This window comes from Eurosta solidaginis, chromosome 5 (genome assembly GCF_040869045.1).
Source record: "Eurosta solidaginis isolate ZX-2024a chromosome 5, ASM4086904v1, whole genome shotgun sequence".
NCBI lineage: Eukaryota > Metazoa > Arthropoda > Insecta > Diptera > Tephritidae > Eurosta > Eurosta solidaginis.
This window is the reverse complement of record NC_090323.1, coordinates 222,783,194-222,803,101: the sequence shown is the minus strand read 5'-3', so window position 1 is coordinate 222,803,101 and position 19,908 is coordinate 222,783,194. Positions and strand designations below refer to the sequence as shown.

General features: G+C 36.1%; 1 protein-coding gene across 3 annotated transcripts in view; it reads right to left on the bottom strand.

The window, feature by feature from the left end:
• Nucleotides 1-19,908, bottom strand: part of LOC137252581 (uncharacterized) — a 687,899-nt gene that overhangs the window by 599,865 nt on the left and 68,126 nt on the right. The window contains exon 1 of one of the 3 annotated variants that reach the window (XM_067788532.1): nucleotides 9,783-9,821. The exons of the other annotated variants lie outside the window; for them this stretch is intronic. The gene's annotated coding sequence lies outside the window, so the exon portion shown is untranslated. Of the gene's footprint in view, nucleotides 1-9,782; nucleotides 9,822-19,908 lie in introns of those variants that run through there. 3 annotated transcript variants of the gene reach the window in all.

The following is a 19,908-nucleotide window of genomic DNA, read 5'->3' as shown; positions in this document are numbered from 1 at the left end:
ATAAACAAGTTTAAAAGGGTCGTAGACTAGAATAATAAGCTATAACTAAGCAAAAAATAGTTTGAATCAATGATATTTCACTTATCAAGTTTTGTTGTAAGAGGAAATGGGGAAGCATTTTTTTTAAACGGGCGGTGTCACGTGTTATGTAGAAAAGTAATTTATCTGAAATGAAATGTACAATTTAAGCTCACGCTTAGTATATAATATTCGGATACACCCGAACTTAGAAACCTTTACTTGCTTTATGTTGCTTTTCGCGGGGCGTGAACCCAGGATCTTCGGTGTGGCAGAAGGAGCACGCTACCATCACACCACGGCTGCTACCAGGTGGCCTGATACCTGGCGAACTATAACAATATCAGAATGCCAGAGATAGTGATGGGCATTAAAACCACCAATAATAATGTGACTTTGACCAGTGATAATGCCGCTGATATAAGGGCAATATCCAATGGAATAACACATGACAGGAGGAATGTAGATGTTGATAGTTTCTGTATTGGCATTGCCTGACCGAACAGATATATCTAGAAATTCTAGGACATTGTCGCTGTGGCCGATGTCGATGGATCCAATAGATTATACTGCACAGGGTGGATTATGGTCAAAGGAACTCCGCTTCCATTTACTCTTGTACGACCTTCAGCAGCAAGTCTGCAAAGCAGATTTAGCAATGAGCTTAGTTTCTTGGATCGCAACTATGCTGATGTTGTGTCATTTCATGCAGCTGACTATCTTCGTGATTTTCCCAGTTAACCCATTATTTTTCAAGTAGTATTCTGAAGTGTAGTATTATTCTGAAGTGAAACGGCGAATATATCGTCACTCTGTGGATAAGAGACGGGATATGTTACATAAGGGTGGGTCACATGTGCTGTTCAGGCGCCGAAGTACCCTGTATTGTTGAGCGCTAAGGCGCAGACTACAGGACGTAATGGGACGTGAACAGCAATTAGCCACAAAAGTTTTAAAGAATCTACGGAATTGGCGAATGTTGGAATCTAGCCCAGAAACACCCGTTCGATGCAACCATCTTTTGCATGTGACGCGCTAACATAAGTATGACCGTCCGTAAAAGATTCGTTTCCAGCACACGCAACATTTCTCTTTTCCGTGGTTTGTAGTGCCAACACTTTGGGAGTTAGCGGCGATTCGAAACTCAGTAGCGAAACATCGTCAACTTCTGGTGCACCTATTGAGCCGCAGACAACAAACTTAGCGACCACAAATGCACATAGAGCTGCTGAAACTGGGATAACTGATGAATTTGAAATATCTGCTGCCATTATGCGTAATGCCACTTTCGCTGCGGCTCCTAGCGCTCCAGCTGCCAACTTAACTTCATTTTCCGCCACCGCTACTATTGGTGCTACCACCTCTGCCATTGCCACCACCGCTGCCATTTTTACTACCGCTGCCGCCACCGCTGTACATGATGTTGTTGGGCCTGTATTAAGTGCTGCTGCTGTAGAAAATCAAACCTATGCCACCTCTGTTGAGACAGCACCCGAAACCACCGCTGCCGCCGCATCATTTATTTCTGCTGCTATGTCAAATCACGATGCCGTATCATTTACTCATAACACTGGTTTTGATGTCGCTTCTAACTCAACTTTTGGAGAAGCTAGTCAACTAGAGAACCAGTTAAGAGCCCTGAAATTGCACCGCGAAATCGTGGAACTCCAAAGTCAGCTACAACAAATACAAAGCAACACAAGTCTGAAATTACAGAAGGGTTGGAGAAACTGATTGAAATTTGAGCAATTATATAAACAAGGGAGATGAAAATTCTGTGGGGCGAAGCACTGCTACAACAACAACAAGAGTAGGAAAAATTAAAAGTGCACGACACAAATTGGCAGAGAAGCTCGGCCTAAATTAATTTGTAGATATATATATATAGTATAGCGTCTTTTATTTCTTTACTTTATTTTGTACGAACTTTTCCCACTGGGTCGGAACTAACGACAAAGAGGATACGTCGTACTAGAAGGAACATGTAGAATTTCTCTCCCGTTTGGCAGCAGCAAAATAGCACCAACAAAAGAACGAGATCTAAACTGTATATTTGTACACTAGCTCGAAATTATTGAAGTAATGCCAATAATCCAATAAGCTCTTTAGCTAAGTATGTATCTAGTTCAGAATCTTAAAAAAGTTTATGCAGCGGTGACACTTGCTTCCGCCTAGAACATAGCCGTTAAGATTAAATTTTCCAGTTGAAGGCATGTGAAAGAGATACAGGTCGAACAAGTAGTGGTTTTAGGTGCACTAGAAGCGTACCAGTTTTGTACTAGAGATGTTCCTTACAGGGGGGGATAGTGCTTGAATAGGAGTAAATTTTGTCTTAAATTCATCAGAATGGCACACATCAGCTTTATTTTCAAAAGTTACACTAAAATATTATGTCCCAGTTCAGTAGCGCATAACATTTTCATTTGATATCTTGCAGCTTTATACAAGACAACTGTTTTCAATGTTCACATTTGGCCAATTCTCTTGATTTTGGCCTTTAACATACATACTTTTTCTACTTACATACACGTATGTACGAAAAAACTTTACATCAAAAATGTATGCTGGTATGAAGTGCAGACGCGTTGTTGCAACTAAGAGCAGAAAATTCCCAACTATCGTACAATTTCACGCTAATCCACAAATACATACATATATTTCTTAGAAACACTTTGGGGCCCAAGCACACCAAGCACAAATTACAAATGTGCACATTTGATAATGTCTAAGCGTTATATTTCAGTTTCACTTTGTGAAGAATGTTTTCTTCTGCCAGCCAGCCCTCTATTGCATTACTCTTGAATAACTTTTATTTTGATGCTATTGCGTCTTACTTGGTCGCCTTTTCGTGCTTGTGACAGTCACGTGAGTTGTATGCGTAGTGAATGCAGTATTCATGCGCTGCCACTTGTGTGACAGATTTTTATGCAAATTAAGCGAAATATCGGGTAAAAAATTAGTACATGTTGTTACCTTACAACTAACTATAAACTACCGAAACGACTTCTATGGTTACTATGGCAGCCTTATTTCCTTGCAATTCAAAAATTTTACTTTTATGTACGTAGCTTTGTACTTTGGTGAACTGACTTGGCAGCTGACACATAGTCATGTTGCGACAACCCTTCAAATTGAATATTTTGTGACTTTATTCAAAGCATACGTATACAATGGCTTACATTGAAACATGAGTAGTTACGTAATATGGTTGTAAGTTGCTTGCAGAAAATGTTATAATTAAATTTGCGTGGCATTGCATATGTTAGAATTTTGTTTACACATATTAATTGGTATTTTTGTTATACTCAGTTGAGCAGAGCTCACAGAGTATATTAATTACGGTTGGTTGTTCAGGTATAAAGGAATCGTTATAGATATAGACTTCCATATATCAAAATCATCAGGATCCGTCCGCCCGCCCGTTAACACGATAACTTGAGTAAATTTTGAGGTATCTCGATGAAATTTGGTATGTAGGTTCCTGATCACTCATCCCAGATCGCTATTTAAAATGAACATTATCGAACTATAACCACGCCCACTTTTTCGATATCGAAAATTTCGAAAAACGGAAAAAGTGCGATAATTCATTACAAAAGACCAATAAAGCGATGAAACTTGGTAGGTGAGTTGAACTTATGACGCAGAATAGAAAATTAGTAAAATTTTGGACAATGGGCGTGGCACCGCCCACTTTTAAAAGAAGGTAATTTAAAATTTTGCAAGCTGTAATTTGGCAGTCGTTGAAGATATCATGATGAAATTTGGCAGGAACGTTACTCCTACTACTATATGTACGCCTGATAAAAATTAGCAACATCGGAGAAGGACCACGCCCACTTTAAAAAAAAAATTGTTTAAAGTAAAATTTTAACAAAAAATTTTATATCTTTACGGTATATAAGTAAATTATGTCAACATTCAACTCCAGTAATGATATGCTGCAACAAAATACAAAAAAAAAACGAAAATTTCAAAATGGGCGTGGCTACGCCCTTTTTCATTTAATTTGTCTAGGATACTTTTAATGCCATAAGTCGAACAAAAGTTTACCAATCCTTTTGAAATTTGGTATGGCATAGATTTTTATAACGTTAACTGTTTTCTGTGAAAATGGGCGAAATCGGTAGAAGTCACGTCCAGTTTTTATACAGTCGTCCGTCTGTCCTTCCGCATGGCCGCTAACACGACAACTAGAGCAAAAATCGACATATCTTTACTGAACTTAGTTCACGTACTTATCTCAACGCACTTTATCTTGGTATAAAAAATGAACGAAATCCGACTATGACCACGCCCACTTTTTCGATATCGAAAATTACGAAAAATGAAAAAAATGTCATAATTCTATACAAAATACGAGAAAAGGGATGAAACATGGTAATTGGATTGGTTTATTGACGCGAAATATAACTTTAGAAAAAACTTTGTAAAATGGTTGTGACACCTATCATATTAAGTAGAAGAAAATGAAAAAGTTCTGCAGGGCGAAATAAAAAACCCTTGAAATATTGGCAGGTATTACATATATAAATAAATTAGCGGTATACAACAGATGATGTTTCTGGGTCACCCTGGTCCACATTTTGGTCGATATCTGGAAAACGCCTTCACATATACAACTACCACCACTCTCTTTTAAAACTCTCATTAATACCTTTAATTTGATACCAATATCGTACAAACACATTCTAGGGTCACCCCTGGTCCACCTTTATGGCGATATCTCGAAAAGGCATCCACCTATAGAACTAAGGCCCACGCCCTTTTAAAATGCTCATTAACACCTTTCATTTGATACCCATATCGTACAAACATATTCTAGAGTCACCCCTGGTCCACCTTTATGGCGATATCTCGAAAAGGCGACCACCTATAGGACGAAGGCCCACTCCCTTTTAAAATACTCATTAACACCTTTCATTTGATACCCATATCGTACAAACAAAGTCTAGAGTCACTCCTGGTTCACCTTTATGGCGATATCCCTAAATGGCGTCCACCTATAGAACTATGGCCTACTCTCTCTTAAAATACTCTTTAATGCCTTTCATTTGATACACATGTCATAGAAACACATTCCAGGGTTTCCCTCGGTTCATTTTCCTACATGGTTATTTTCCTTTATGTTGTCACCATAGCTCTCAACTGAGTATGTAATGTTCGGTTACACCCGAACTTAACCTTCCTTACTTTTTTTGTATGTTTTCAACTCTATTTGTTTGCAGTTCTAACTCTTTCTTCTTGTTTTAGTGTTCCAACAGATTTTTTTACTGGCATCACAATGCTTTGTCGTGTGGGAGGACAACAGTGCGTATACGTAATATATTTATTTTAGTCATGCTTTAAGTCAATAAGGGGACTCATTAAATCATATAAATTTATAAGGTGTAAAATTATATTCATTTACACACGCTTTTATATGAACGCACCAAGTAATATTTTTGATAAACTTAATTGTCGATCAGCTGTATTATTGCCAAAAACAAGTTTTTGATTGTTACACAAATTAAAAAATGCTCAGATTAAGTGAAAAATCAAAACTAAAACACCTTTACTAAGATATTCTTGTAAATAACTTGCGGATGTTGGAGATTTCTGATGAAAATGACGGTTGTTGTTTGCAAGGTTGCATTCCTTTGAGTTTACCGCGTTTACACCATGAAATGTGCGTGTAAATTTATATAAATTGTGTAAATGATTTGCCATACAAAATTTTACAGTTCGTTTACGCACTAGATAAATTTATACGTTTACACACTTTATAAGGTATTTATAAGGTTAAATGAGTCCCCCTAATATTTATTTATAGTCATTTGAACAGAACGGCCGACGTGGTGAAGTGGCAGCGTGCTCCGCCTACCACACCGAAGATGCTGGGTTCGATTTCCGGCAAAGCAACGTCAAAAAATTTAGAAGCAAATTGTTTCAATTAGAAAAGGGTGTTTTTAGCGTGGTCACCCTCGGCAGTGACTTAGCAAACACACTGAGTGTTCGGAGCTGCCGTTCGAATTCGGCGTAAAACATGTAGGTCCCGTTCCACCAATTTGTATGAAAATTAAAAAGGAACACAAAGCAAATTGAAAGAGAAGCTCGGCCTTAATCTATTCAGAAGTACATCACGCCTTGTACTTACATATTTATTTATTCATTTCACCAGAATGTAACTAATCCTTTTGATATACGTGCAAATGGTTTAACCAAAGTTGTTGTCCACTGACCACAAAAAAAAAATAAAATTTCACGTCATCATATAATTATATGAAAAACAAAATAATAATTGCTGCTGAATTCCCAGTAGTGGTACCAACTGGTTGCATACTAGCAGAATACTAATTAACCAAAAATCTCAACTAGTTAGAGTTCTGTCTTTTTTCCATATTCAACACTCACCTCGCATGCGAGTGAGTTTATTTTTGGTAAGTGGACAATTAAGTTTACACAATGGACTTTTGCAGTATCTTATGCGCTGAAGTCGAAATTAAAGTATTCTCTCCAAAGTTATGCAGTCTCTTCAGCTCTCAAAGTCTGTTTGTTAGAAAGTTAGCAAATAAAATCCGTTCTTTGAGGTTCTGTTGCAAAGTTCTAAACCGTCTCTCTACCTATCCTAAATTAAGCTTGAATTTTCCAGTTAATGCTTCTCTGGAAGGTAAAAAAGAAGCGGATACACATGATGAATAAATATTTGACAAGGAATAGGCCTATCGTTTGCGGATAACAATTTTTAATTGAAATAGTGGGGTATGTGCTTACTCTTCTTTTAAAAATGTTTAAACCTGCGTTAGACTATGCTGAACGGTGGATTCGGATTTTGTGTAAATGTGATTAGTAGCTGAGAAATAATGTCGTATACACGAACGTACATTCTCGACGAAAGATAATAATCACATTTCTTTATTGTGATGCAGATCATTCCTGGTGCTCGGAAAAGGTTGTTCATAATCCCTATCTGATGGCTTCGCAAGGGTCATAACATGATGCAGCGAATTAATAATTCTTGAGTAAGGATGGTATTGAAGCTCACGGCAGAGCTACCGTAAACTAGAAACGTGCAGCTTACCAAGGCAGCCGGTTCTATGTACCGGAGCGACTCGGGATTTTTCCCGACCCAGGGCTGTCATTTCCGGGTAACCTCATTTCATTTATTGCGTCCCTCGCACAAATTCTCATCCTCCCAGCAGATCCTTAAAGCGGGACTACGCCATATTCTCCTGCTACGGTACGGTATCCAAACTAATAGGGGGTCTGTACCAGATCCCGGCCCAGAGAAATGGTTTTGTTGCCTTTGTCGGAAAATAATCTTTTAAGACGGTCACACTCTTGTCAGTGTCTCACGTGTAAGGGATGGGTACACCGGACGGGATGGTCTGGACTAGACCTCAAAATCTGTCGTCCCCACAACTTTTACATATCTTTTGTGGCACCTTACTTTTCACGTCCAAGAACGTCCCGTATTCTGAGCTTTAGCGGCCCCCACTACCCTCTGGAAGCACCACTGTTCAGCAAGCCATAACATGTATCCGCTGCTGCTCTCGCCCCACAGCGCCACCAACTCATACGGCCACTCCTACTCATAACAACAATCTCAGTGCATTGAAAGGAATAATAACACATACAATTAAAAAGCTCGCGTTGTGGTTCGACATTTGGCCTTTACAGGGACAATGACATATACGACGGAATATGGCTAACAAACTGAATTTTAACTTCATAAAATATTTACAGAAAAAATTAGTTTCTTGTTCGAAATATATGAAATGGTTTTCTTTTGTATGTTAAATACGCTCTGACTTTAAAAAGAATAAAGAAACTTAGAAAGTTTTCTTTAGAGTTGTCAACACTTTTTACACGCAACTATAACTAAAGACATGTGTGAAAAATTTTCAAAGATTTATGCATTTTAATTACCCAAATCTGTGTTCATTTGAATATAAAATTAATAAGTTTGAAAAGAATGTTAAAAATTAATATTAAATGAAAAGCTCAAGAATGAGTTCTTATTGCAGTATTCTTATATGCAGAGCAAAATCTAAGGGAATTTGTTGATGTTTACGCTGCGTTTTCTGAGTATACTTTAAAGCGGTTTAGTACTGCTGTGAGTTTGAGGGATTTTCGGTTATTCTGCGCCTTTTGTTGCTGTTCGAAACACTGAACTCTCAAGTAAACGCATTCAAATACTCTATATATATATTCGCGTACTTATAGCACGTAAAAACCAAATTGATTGAACACTACTTGGATTGCGCCGCTTTTGTACTCTCTGTTTGCATCATTCGCCTATTTTTCTAAGTGATTAGAATTTTAGCGAACAGTCTTCTCGATTAGTTACTTATTTATTTCTAATTCCTGTTTTTCATAGCTACATATATATTTCTCGTTTCTGCACCTCATATTGGCTTTGGCTGTATATATGTGTATATATTCATATACACTCCTTATTTCTGTGTACAAGTGTTTAAATGAAATCTGCGCTCTTTGTTACTGCGTACATATGTGCGTAAAACTGAACCCCCAGGGAGTGGGACTTTTCTTAAAAAGATAGGTGCTTAATGACAAATAAAACTAATCAAACAAGGTGGAATCGAATATTAAAGAAATAGTGTTCTGTACAAAGTATGTATCAATTAAAATTGTTGTTAATAAGCCTTTAAACCCTTTGTGATATAGATATCAATCTATCCTAAAAGAAAGGTGGTACGTTTAAAGCTTTTTTAACAACTCTGCAGTCAACCAACCAGTCGCTTCTTTTCTCTGTCAATCGGTGCCAATCGGTCTCACCAATTTAAATAAGAATCACTGACTTCTACTCGCTTAACGAGTATATTTCTTATATAATCCAGACGAAGTGAACGGTTAAACACGATAACTACAGAAAAGAATTGAAAACTGAAGACGGCACAATGCCGAACCGGCCTGTATCCAAATTGACAAACGATGACGGCAAATTGTTCCAAAATAATTCATTTGTTGATAAATTACGGACGGGTACCTTAACTGGGTTCAATTTCGATTCGATACAATTGAGCATAGTAAAAAGTGGTGATTACTTAAGTATTATAAGTAGAAACGATTGATATCTGAATCTCATTTAAAGTTTTGTATATTTCTTAAAAGAGACTCGGGTTTGGAAAATCGTTGATAAACGCAGAAATTAGCAAGAAATGTTGAAGACGTATCCTGAACTAATAAATTTATAACAATTAAAGATTGAGTAAATAAGTTATAAAGAAATAAGAAACTTCGCGGTTTTTACAAAGCTGAAAAGAAATTTCTATTAGACAATTCACGAGCTGTGTAATGCAATGTATGTGCTATGATTTTGAATCTGTCATGTGTGCTTTGTTGTTCTCTCCAAATTGACAAAAATACAGTTCAACAGCTTATGTATGTACGTATATCAAGTGGACTAAGTTATTTTCAAACAAATTATTTATTTAATTTTAAAAATTTTCATCAGTTTTCTTAACGAACTGCAAAAAAATGTTAGTAGCAATGAAAAGATAAGCGGTTGCATAAAGTTAGATTTGTTAATGCTTTTTGCTGAGCAATTTTTCATTTGAGTACAACAAACAACTGATTTCAGTGTTCGCAAGGGTCATATTTAAAAAAATATCCCATTAGACAATAACAGGCCTTGTAAATCACTTATGTATATGTATATTTGAAATCTTAACAACGGGCAAGTTTCGTCCATAGGAGTCTCAAATGCGAGTAAATTTTTAATTTCTTTACAAAATTATACGTAATATAGTATATTTACTTACATATAAACTATATGTTAAAATTAGAAATCCATTATACCTGAAAAATAAAAAAAGTAAATTACATTATTCGCGTTTCTATAGTTACAACATATTTTATAATAAATGTGGTGCTGCGGGTATACTTAAGGTATCGGGAATCCTTTTAATTTAAGTAAAATATTTAAAGTATTAATTTCGTAGTATGAAATATTCCAGTTTTTACATTTACTACTACAGAGTAGCAGTAGCATTGAAAGATATGCTCTGCTACTGCTCCAGCTCTGAACATGAACAAAGCATAGAGCAGAGCCGTAGCTTCAAAAAGTGAGAGCATTTTTTATGATCTGCTGGAAGCAGAACAAAAACTTTAACCGAAACGCTATTTAAAGTGGAGCGGGGGCACAAAAAAAAAGTTGGTAGATATTTGTTGGGAATTGTTATGCAGAACTTTAACTTTGTGTTTTCTCCTCCTTTTTTTTTTTTTTTTTTGTGGAGTCCTTATAGAGTTGTGATGTTATTTTTTTTGTACTTCTAACGTTATTTGTCGGTCTTTAAGTTTTAAGTTTGTTTTTGTTGTTATTATTATTGCATCAGGACACTCACCTCTTTTCACACACTGCATTATACATTTTTGTAGATAAGTAGTAGCGCGAGAAAATACAAAATTTCTGCGTAACAAAGCCCAATAGAGCAAATAGAAATTATTGTTTACTTCCTTTATATTAGGTCGGTTGAATGTTTGTCCGCTTTTCATACAAATCTTGCAATCGATTTTTAAGTAACTTCTCATTGAGCTACAAACGTGAAACTTTACACATAGCTTATAACACCGTAACAATGCAACAAAAGGAAAAAATCCATTAGGTGGCGCACGTATCGAAGTAATTAGATAAGAATTTGAAATTTTTCAAACCAAATTTAAGTAACTTCTCGATGAGCTAGAGATTTGAAATTTCAAACTTAATTCAGAGATCGATGACAGCCGATGACACGGTACAAAAGGATTCGCTAGGGCACGCACGGGATGAGATATTTTGAAAAATCGTACGAAACGGAGGGAATTTGGGATTGATTTTTATGTAAGTCCTCATTGAGCTGTAACTGCAAAACTTCACAGATAGGACAAGACGCCGAGAAAATTTAAGAAAAGGAGAAAAAATCCGTTAGGTGACGCACGGATCGAAATATTTAGAAAAGAATTTGGAAATTTGGTGTTTTGAGATCGATTTTAAAGTAACTTCTCATTGAGCTACAAATATGAAATCTCAGAGACAGGTTAAGACACCGTGACAAAAGAACAAAAGGAGAACAAAATTCCGTTAGGTGGCGCACGGATCGAAAAAATTAGATAATAATTTGGAAATTTGAAACTGGATTTTAAGCAACTTCTCGATGAGCTAGAAATTTGAAATTTCAAACTTAATTCAGAGATCGATGACAGCCGACGACAAGGTACAAAAAGATTCGCTAAGGCGCGCACGGGATGAGATATTTAGAAAAATCAAACGGAACGGAGGGAATCTTGGGATTGATTTTTATGTAAGTTCTCATTGAGCTACAAGCTTAAGACTTAACAGATGTTAAGACACCGAGAAAATGTAAGAAAAGGAGAAAACAAAAATAAAAATAAAATGAATATTTTTGTAAGCACTTCCTTTATATAAATGGACAAATATCAGCGAAAATATCTCCTTATATAAATACATATTCTTGCTAAACTTTGATTTTTAAATTTTGACATAGAAATTGCAAAAATATTTATGAGAAGTAAAAATATGAAGGTGGAGCGCAATTGATTGACTAATAATATCTCCATTTCTACCACCTTTCCAATCCAAGTAATGCACGCTCCACTTTTATATTTTAACTTCTCATAAATATTTTTGCAATTTCTATGTCAAAATTTAAAAATAAAGGTTTAGAAAGAATATTTCTTTATAAGGATATATTTTTCGCTGATTTTTGTCCATTTATATAAAGGAAATGCTTAAAATTTTTTTATTTTATTTTTATTTATTTTCCTCTTGCTCGTATAGAAATGGCATTCTGTTTGAAGCTTTTATTTTGCTTTTTGTTCCGCTCTAAAACACGAAGTAGCTGTTAGAACCACGATCAATAACTTTTTTAATGCTACGGCTCTGAGATGTGCTCTGGTTATGTTGAGAGCCGGAGCAAGAGCAAAAAAGGAAAGTTCAGAGTAATAGAGCAATTTCATTCACCGTTTTGTTCTAATAAAGGCTAAACGTCGCTAAATACATATAAATTACCGGGATTTTGAATTATAACTGGGAGCAATATGCCTCTCTTAGACTTAGTTCGCGCTTATGACGTAACAAATGCTATGCCACAATACTCACATATCCATCCCTCACACTTAAGTACATTCGCTTACCGACATATGTACGCATTAGCTACGAACTACCGTACATACCCTGCAGTCAAAGCCAAAGTAGTAATCAAACATTCCTGTTCGTTGACTAGAACTTTTCTAAATTATTCATGCTAGTCAGTTTTTGAATAGTTTATTGACCACAATTTTCATTTATATGTTCATTTGGTTTTTGTATGTCGGACTTGATGAAATGCGCTAATAATTTCTGCCAATAATTTTCAATACATACTTCAGTTAACAAGGCTAGGCACATACCACCTCACCGAACATCTTCACATCAAAGAAGCCATTGAAATTACTAAACCTTTTAAATCGATAGGAACAGATGGAATAGCTATGCCGATGGTAAAATATCTTGGGCATAAGGGCATCAGCTACCTAACGCATATTTCTACTTGTAATTTAAGCCCTTTTCATTTCAGAATAATAAAGAATGGCAAGTATAATCCCAATATCAAAGCGCACAAGCTCAGCTAAAGATGGTGAGTGGTATGTACCGATGTAATTCACTTCAAGACAAATGTTCAGTTGGCTAGTCATCAGCATGGCTTCCGTAAAATGCATATCACTACTTCCATATTAAACGACATTAATCTGGGTAGATATATTGCGGACTGAACCAACCAAAACTTCATAATGAGACGGTGATCGCGGCATTTCACCTTTCAAAGTCTTTTGACACAGTCAACCACCGCACACTACACCAAAAGTATAAAATAAGTATTTCCGTAAGCACTACGATGAGATATGGCATCCTACAACTCAGCCGGTTGATCCAGATTTACATAAGAAGGTCCTAAGGTCGTGCCCGGAGAACGCTGTTATAAATATAGTCTTGCCTAATCTAGCTGGTATGTCATTTGGTATGATATTGATGTGTATAGTAACTAGTGTGTCATCTGGTACGATTCTGTTGCATATAATGACTAGATTGTTAACAGATATGATGCTGATGGAGGGACTGGCAATTGATATTTCGTAGGACATCGCCGTGTTAAAAAAATATCAGTTGCTAATATTGGAAAAAGATAGAACTTTAACACCCTTAATAGTAGTTGAGATAGGGAGAAAGAGTAAAAGGGCGGCTGAGGCGGAGAGGCAATCTCGTCGAGGTAGTTCCGATCCAAATACGGTGACGGTTTTCCATAGAGAGATACAGAGTAATAGCCAAGGGTGGGTTTAGTAACAGCGACGCTCGGAGAGTTGTGAAAAAGTACTATTAGTAGCAATGACGCTCAAAGAGTGACGATGGAGTACTGTTAGTAACAATGACGTTCAGAGAGAGGACATGAACGACATTGGTTCTCAACAGGTAGTGACGGCGACGAAGTTAGTACCGGTGATGCTTCGGATAGCAATGCCGGAGTACTTTTGGTTCTCACAGGGTGAAGACGGTGAAATCAGTAACGACGATGCTTCGGATAGCGATGATGGAGCATAAGACGGAGACGCTGCAGGAGTGACGATGGCGGAGTTAGTAACGAAATGAGGACGCTCCGAGAGGAGATTTTAACGAGGTAAGTCCTCGCCAGAGAGCAATAACGGCGCAGTTGATAACGGCGACGCTTAGAAGGAGGGTGTTAACGACGCTGAATCATATTAGAGAGTATTGATGTTGGCAGTAATGGTCTAGAATCAGGGGTCGCATGTCCAATGACCAGGGAAGGCAGCGTTGTGCATCGGTTCGAAAACAACACATTAATTTACTGTTTATTTATTTGAGTAGTAGAAATGGGACTTTTATCGACTCTGGATCGACTAAACGTGACACGGCCTTTGATCAAACCCACCTCGTAAGCTTCTCATCCAATTTAAAGCATGCCCCTTTTAAATTTTTTCCCTCAAATTAGCAGCATCTTAGTAAAACTGACTGTTTCATTAATTTTAAATTTTTTTTTATTTAGGTGCTGTGTATTACATAATACCACATCAATCTTGTTCTGATTATTCTTAACACACTTTCATCTCGTTTAAACCTTGAAATATCGAGCAATCAGCTTAACTAAAATATATTCATAAATTTTACGTCAACACAAATAAAAACAACCAAAATATTGTCAGTTTGCATTTATGTACAAACACGCTATACTTGCTTACTTGTACATATGTATGTATGTCAGCTTGTGCAAGGTAACTTGAATTTTAAGGAAGTGTTCAAAGAAATCAATTTCACATGACATATAAATACATACGTTTATTCTTTAATGTAGATATAGACAGACTTTCTAAAATAACTTACAACGACAATCACTTGGAAATGCCCTTTAGCAACAAACCACAACCGCAACCATGACACAGAACTTCAATCAAAAAAAAAAAAAAAAGATCAGTCGAAAGCCGAACTGCCAAGTTGAATAAGTGACAGTACCAAATAATGTTGGCTGGCAGTTTGGCCAAAAAAATTAGGAAAGTAAAATCTATATACTCGTAAAAATAAACATAGCACACTAAACTAAAACATGTAAAAGAAAAGGAGAAGAATACCAAAGGAAAAGTACAGCAAGGGCCTTCAAGAAGTCAAAGCGTGTTTTGCATATAAATTATCTAAAAAAAAACTTGCATATATGTGTATATGTATATTTGCTTGTACATATATGCGTTCGTATGTGTAAATACCCGAAAGCGTGTTTTCAATAAATGTGTGGGTGTATGTGTTTTTTTGCCTCTATTGGCAGTTATGCTTAAGTTGCCATTTGTATAGATTATAAATTAATATACAGCTGCGACCAGGAAAAAAGCAGTAGCAATTTTTATCGAATTTCGGCCAAAAAGTTGCTTAAAGTTTTAACCATCACAAAATTGGTAATATGTTTATGAAACATAACTACATTACCTTACCATTATATATATATATATATATATATATATATGTGTGTGTGTGTGTGTGTCTATTTGTATAATATATATTTATAATAATATATGTATTTACATATGAGAGCTCACGTTGGAAATATAATGTTCGGTTTCACCCGAAACTAGACCTACTTACTTATTTAAATGAAATCTGATAAAGATTCACACTGCTATGTTCGTGTTCGCAATTGCATGCAATGTGTATGTCAATACACATATACATACACATGCTTCTTAAAGACACTTCATATGCTTATACAAGTGCAAATTCGAAAGAAGTGATGTGTCCGAAGAAAACGCATAGCAAACACCCAACGTGCTTAACATTATGATATCAGGCTATAACTATCCCAAAATAGTTTTATTGATTTCTACACGAGAGATGGCATGACATAAAGCTTAATATTTACTTCTGTGGCGCAGAAGCATGTGTACTGACTACATCTGATGAAGCGGCTTGGGGAGTGTTCAAGAGAAATGTTCTTTAAAACAAGCAAAGTTGTCTAAGTTCGGGTGTAACCGAACATTATATACTCAGCGTCTGCTTCAATTGTACATTTCATTTCAGATAAATTACTTCTCTACATAACACGTGGCACCAACCGTTAAAAAAAAAAATGTATCTCCATTTCCTCTTACAATAAAACTTGATAAGTGAAATATCATTGATCCAAAACTATTTTTTGCTAAGCTATAGCTTATTATTCAAGCCTACGACCCTTTTAATCTTGTTTTATATCTAAGTTGCCGTGGTCTTTAACCGATCCCCTCCACTAGAAATATTTTCTGCTATAAGGAAAATATGTGTACACAATTTCATTACGATATGTTAATTTTTCTTCGAGTTATGGCTCCCGAAACATAGAAAATTGCTTAGTCATAAAAAGGGCGGTGCCACGCCCATTTTTTTAAATTTGAAGTTTTTCCTATTTATTGTTATAAATCCACTTGGGTAGTGAAATACCATTGATATAAAGCTCTTTTTTGCAAATATATAGCTTATTTTATTATTTATTCTCCCACGACCCTTTTTAAAATCTTTTATATAAAAGTGGGCGTGGTCCTTAACCGATTTCGTTAATTTTTCTTCAAATCATTCCCTATAATAAAGGCAACCTCTCTGCCAAATTTTGTTACGATAGGTTTAACGATTTTTATTTATGATTAATAATTTTTGTAAAATTTATTTTGTCACAAGTGGGCGGTGCCACGCCCATTTTTAAAAAAATTTCAAGTTTTATCAAGAGTCTCAATATTAAGAGTCTCAACATGTCAAATTTCAACATTCTAGATGTATTATTTACTAAATAATCAGGCTTTTTGTGTTTTACAAAATGTTATATATATATAAAAGTGGGCGTGGTTATCATCCGATTTTGCTCTTTTTAAATACCAATGTATTCTGTGTCCAGATAAGTCCGTGTACCAAATTTGGTGAATATATCTCAATATTTACTCAAGTTATCGTGCTAACGGACGGACATGGCTTAATCAAATTTTTTTCGATGCTGATGATTTTGATATATGGAAATCTATATCTATCTCGATTCCTTTATACCTGTACAACCAACCGTTGTCCAATCAAAGTTAATATACTCTGTGTGCAAAGCACACTGGGTATAAAAATTATGGATGTCAGCGCGTTGCCGACGGAGAATATCAAAGAAGATTTAATGTGAATTAAGCCACAGCGTCTACTACGCTGACCAGGACATCTTATGTGCATGAAAGAGATGCTCCGGCTAAAAAAAATATTTCTTATTTGCACACGCCTGTGGCAGCAGAGGAAGAGGGCGGCCCTCACTGAAAAGACCAGGTCATTTATGAATGGATTTTCAACTCTTTGTTTCGAGAGAGCACTGTGAAAATGCACATTTTTTACAACATTTGTCAATGATGCCACTCCAAACAAAATTAGTAGATCTGAATTTGAGAGTTTTTGACATACATTTCGTAGATTTTATAGTTTCAATCATTTAATAAGATGATTGTCGAAAAATACTTGTTTGTAATTTTACAATAATACCACTAGTTCAAGTTAAATGTAAACAAATCAAAATAAAATTAACATTTTGGTTAAATCAAAATCGGACCAAGGATATAATAGTTAACATGATGTAGTGGATAGGGATTATCTTACATACCTAACGTTCCAGCTTCTGTGATCAAAATCGACTGGTTGCATTGGGACTTCATGTTTATAAAAACTTTTTTTAGTGATAACTCCGCCTTCGAACTAAATATATTTACAGTAAACCACGTATTTTTATTTTCTTCCCATAATTTTTGAACGCATTTAAAATTTTTGGCCCGTTTTCCGTTTTTAATTGGCACATTTTTTGTTCTGGCACCCGCTTCAGCTGATGCGCAGGATTTATCTGTGATTGTAGCCAGCACAAATTTAAGATAAATCTCTCGTAAGAGCGCAAAAAATGAGAGCGTAAACAAATGATTCGTATCAAGTCATATTTGGACCAGGCGGAAATCGATTTAAACTTCCTTTATGTTACAAATTGGAGCCAGTTAGCAAACAAGCGATTGTTGAACGGCCCAACCCCGTCAAAACGATTAAGCGTCTTTTAACTACGTCATTATTTTACTTCTATCAAAAATGTGTGTGATGAGAAGGCAGAAGCAAGGCGTACAACATATCATATTGTAAGTGTACGTGCTAAAATCACTCTTTGACGTTTGCGACTACCTTAACCGTTTTCCCATACATTTGGTATTTAGATTTTAAAAATCTTCGATACGAATCACATTAAAGTTGGCACAAACATTTTTATCTACTTGTTTTGCATCAAAATGAAACTTTTGAGCGTAGTTTTGAGTAAAAAATGTATATATTTTTTTCAACGGCGGCCTCCGTGGTGTAATGGTAGCGTGCCCGCCACACCGTATGCCCTGGGTTCGCACCCCGGGCAAAGCAACATCAAAATTTTAGAAATAACGTTTTTCAATTAGAAGAAAATTTTTCTAAGCTGGGTGGCCTCTCGGCAGTGTTTGGCAAGCGCTCCGAGTGTATTTCTGGCATGAAAAGCTCTCAGAGAAAACTCATCTGCGTTGCAGATGCCGTTCGGGGTCGGCACAAAACATATAGGTGGCCTTAGATCTCTTCGGACGTTATCGCGCTTTAAATTTTTTTTTTTAATGTATATATATATGTATTTTCACATTGTAAGTTAAAACCTTTGCCGAAATGAGGCAGGTACTACGCAAATCTGGGCGTGTAAGAAGCAGAAATAATAAGTGTGAGACAAAATAGTTGTGCATACGTTACTACCCTGCAAAAAATACGATTAGTCTAAGATAAACCCAGGATGAGTCGCAAAGGAGTATGCAACCAATGCCAGTTTTGATCTCCCTGTATGAGTTGAACTGTCCCCTTTTGTTTGAGCATGTCCTATGAAGAGACTAATGGTACCCATTTATACCCGAAAGGGATCGATAGGACCAGTCCCCTTTGTACTCATATGGAAACATGCGCAGACTAGTCCCTCTTCAGTTCAAGGAGTAAAATATAAGCAAAAAATGTATCCAGGCTCTGTAAGGCCTGCCACGATTCAAAATAAGTTGTTTATAAAAATGAAGTACGTTGAGTTAGGAGTAGAAGAGGATGGTGTTTGTTTTTCTTTTTTTATACTCCGTTGAGCAGAGCTCACAGAGTATATTAACTTTGATTGGATAACGGTTGGTTGTACAGGTATAAAGGAATCAAGATAGATATAGACTTCCATATATCAAAATCATCAGTATCGAAAAAAAATTCGATTGAGCCATGTCCGTCCGTCCGTCCGTCCGTCTGTCCGTTAACACGATAACTTGATGAAATTTGGTACGTAGGTTCCTGGGCACTCATCTCAGATCGCTATTTAAAATGAACGATATGGGACAATAACCACGCCCACTTTTTCGATATCGAAAATTGCGAAAAATCGAAAAAGTGCGATAATTCATTACCAAATACGGATTAAGCGATGAAACTTGGTAGGTGAGTTGAACTTAGGACGCAGAATAGGGAACTAGTAAAATTTTGGACAATCGGCGTGGCGCCGCCCACTTTTAAAAGAAGGTAATTTAGAAGTTTTGCAAGCTGTAATTTCGCAATCGTTGCTCTTATTACTATATGTCCGCTTAATAAAAATTAGCAAAATCGGAGAACGACCACGCCCACTTTTAAAAATTTTTTTTTTTAATTCAAATTTTAGAAGAAAAGTTAATATCTTTACAGTATATAAGTAAATTATGTCAACATTCAACTCCAGTAATGATATGTTGCAACAAAACACAAAAATAAAAAAAAATTTCAAAATGGGCGTGTCTCCGCCCTTTTTCATTTAATTTGTCTAGGATACTTTTAATGCCATATTTCGAACAAAAATTTACCAATCCTTGTGAAATTTGGTAGAGGCGTAAATTCTAGGACGATAACTGTTTTCTGTGAAAAAGGGCGAAATCGGTTGAAGCCACGCCCAGTTTTTATACACAGTGTACCGTCTGTCCTTCCGCTCGGCCGTTAACACGATAAATTCAGCAAAAATCGATATATCTTTACTAAACTCAGTTCACGTACTTATCTGAACTCGATTTGTATTGGTGTAAAAAATGGCCGAAATCCGACTATGACCACGCCCACTTTTTCGATATCGAAAATTACGAAAAATTAACAAAATTCCATAATTATATACCAAATACGAAAAAAGGGATGAAACATGGTAATTGTATTGGTCTATTGACGCAAAATATAACTTTAGAAAAAAACTTGGTAAAATGGGTGTGACACCTACCATATTAAGTAGAAGAAAATGAAAAAGTTTTGCAGGGCGAAATCAAAAGCCCTTGGAATCTTGCAAGGAATACTGTTCGTGGTATTATATATATAAATAAATTAGCGGTTCCCGA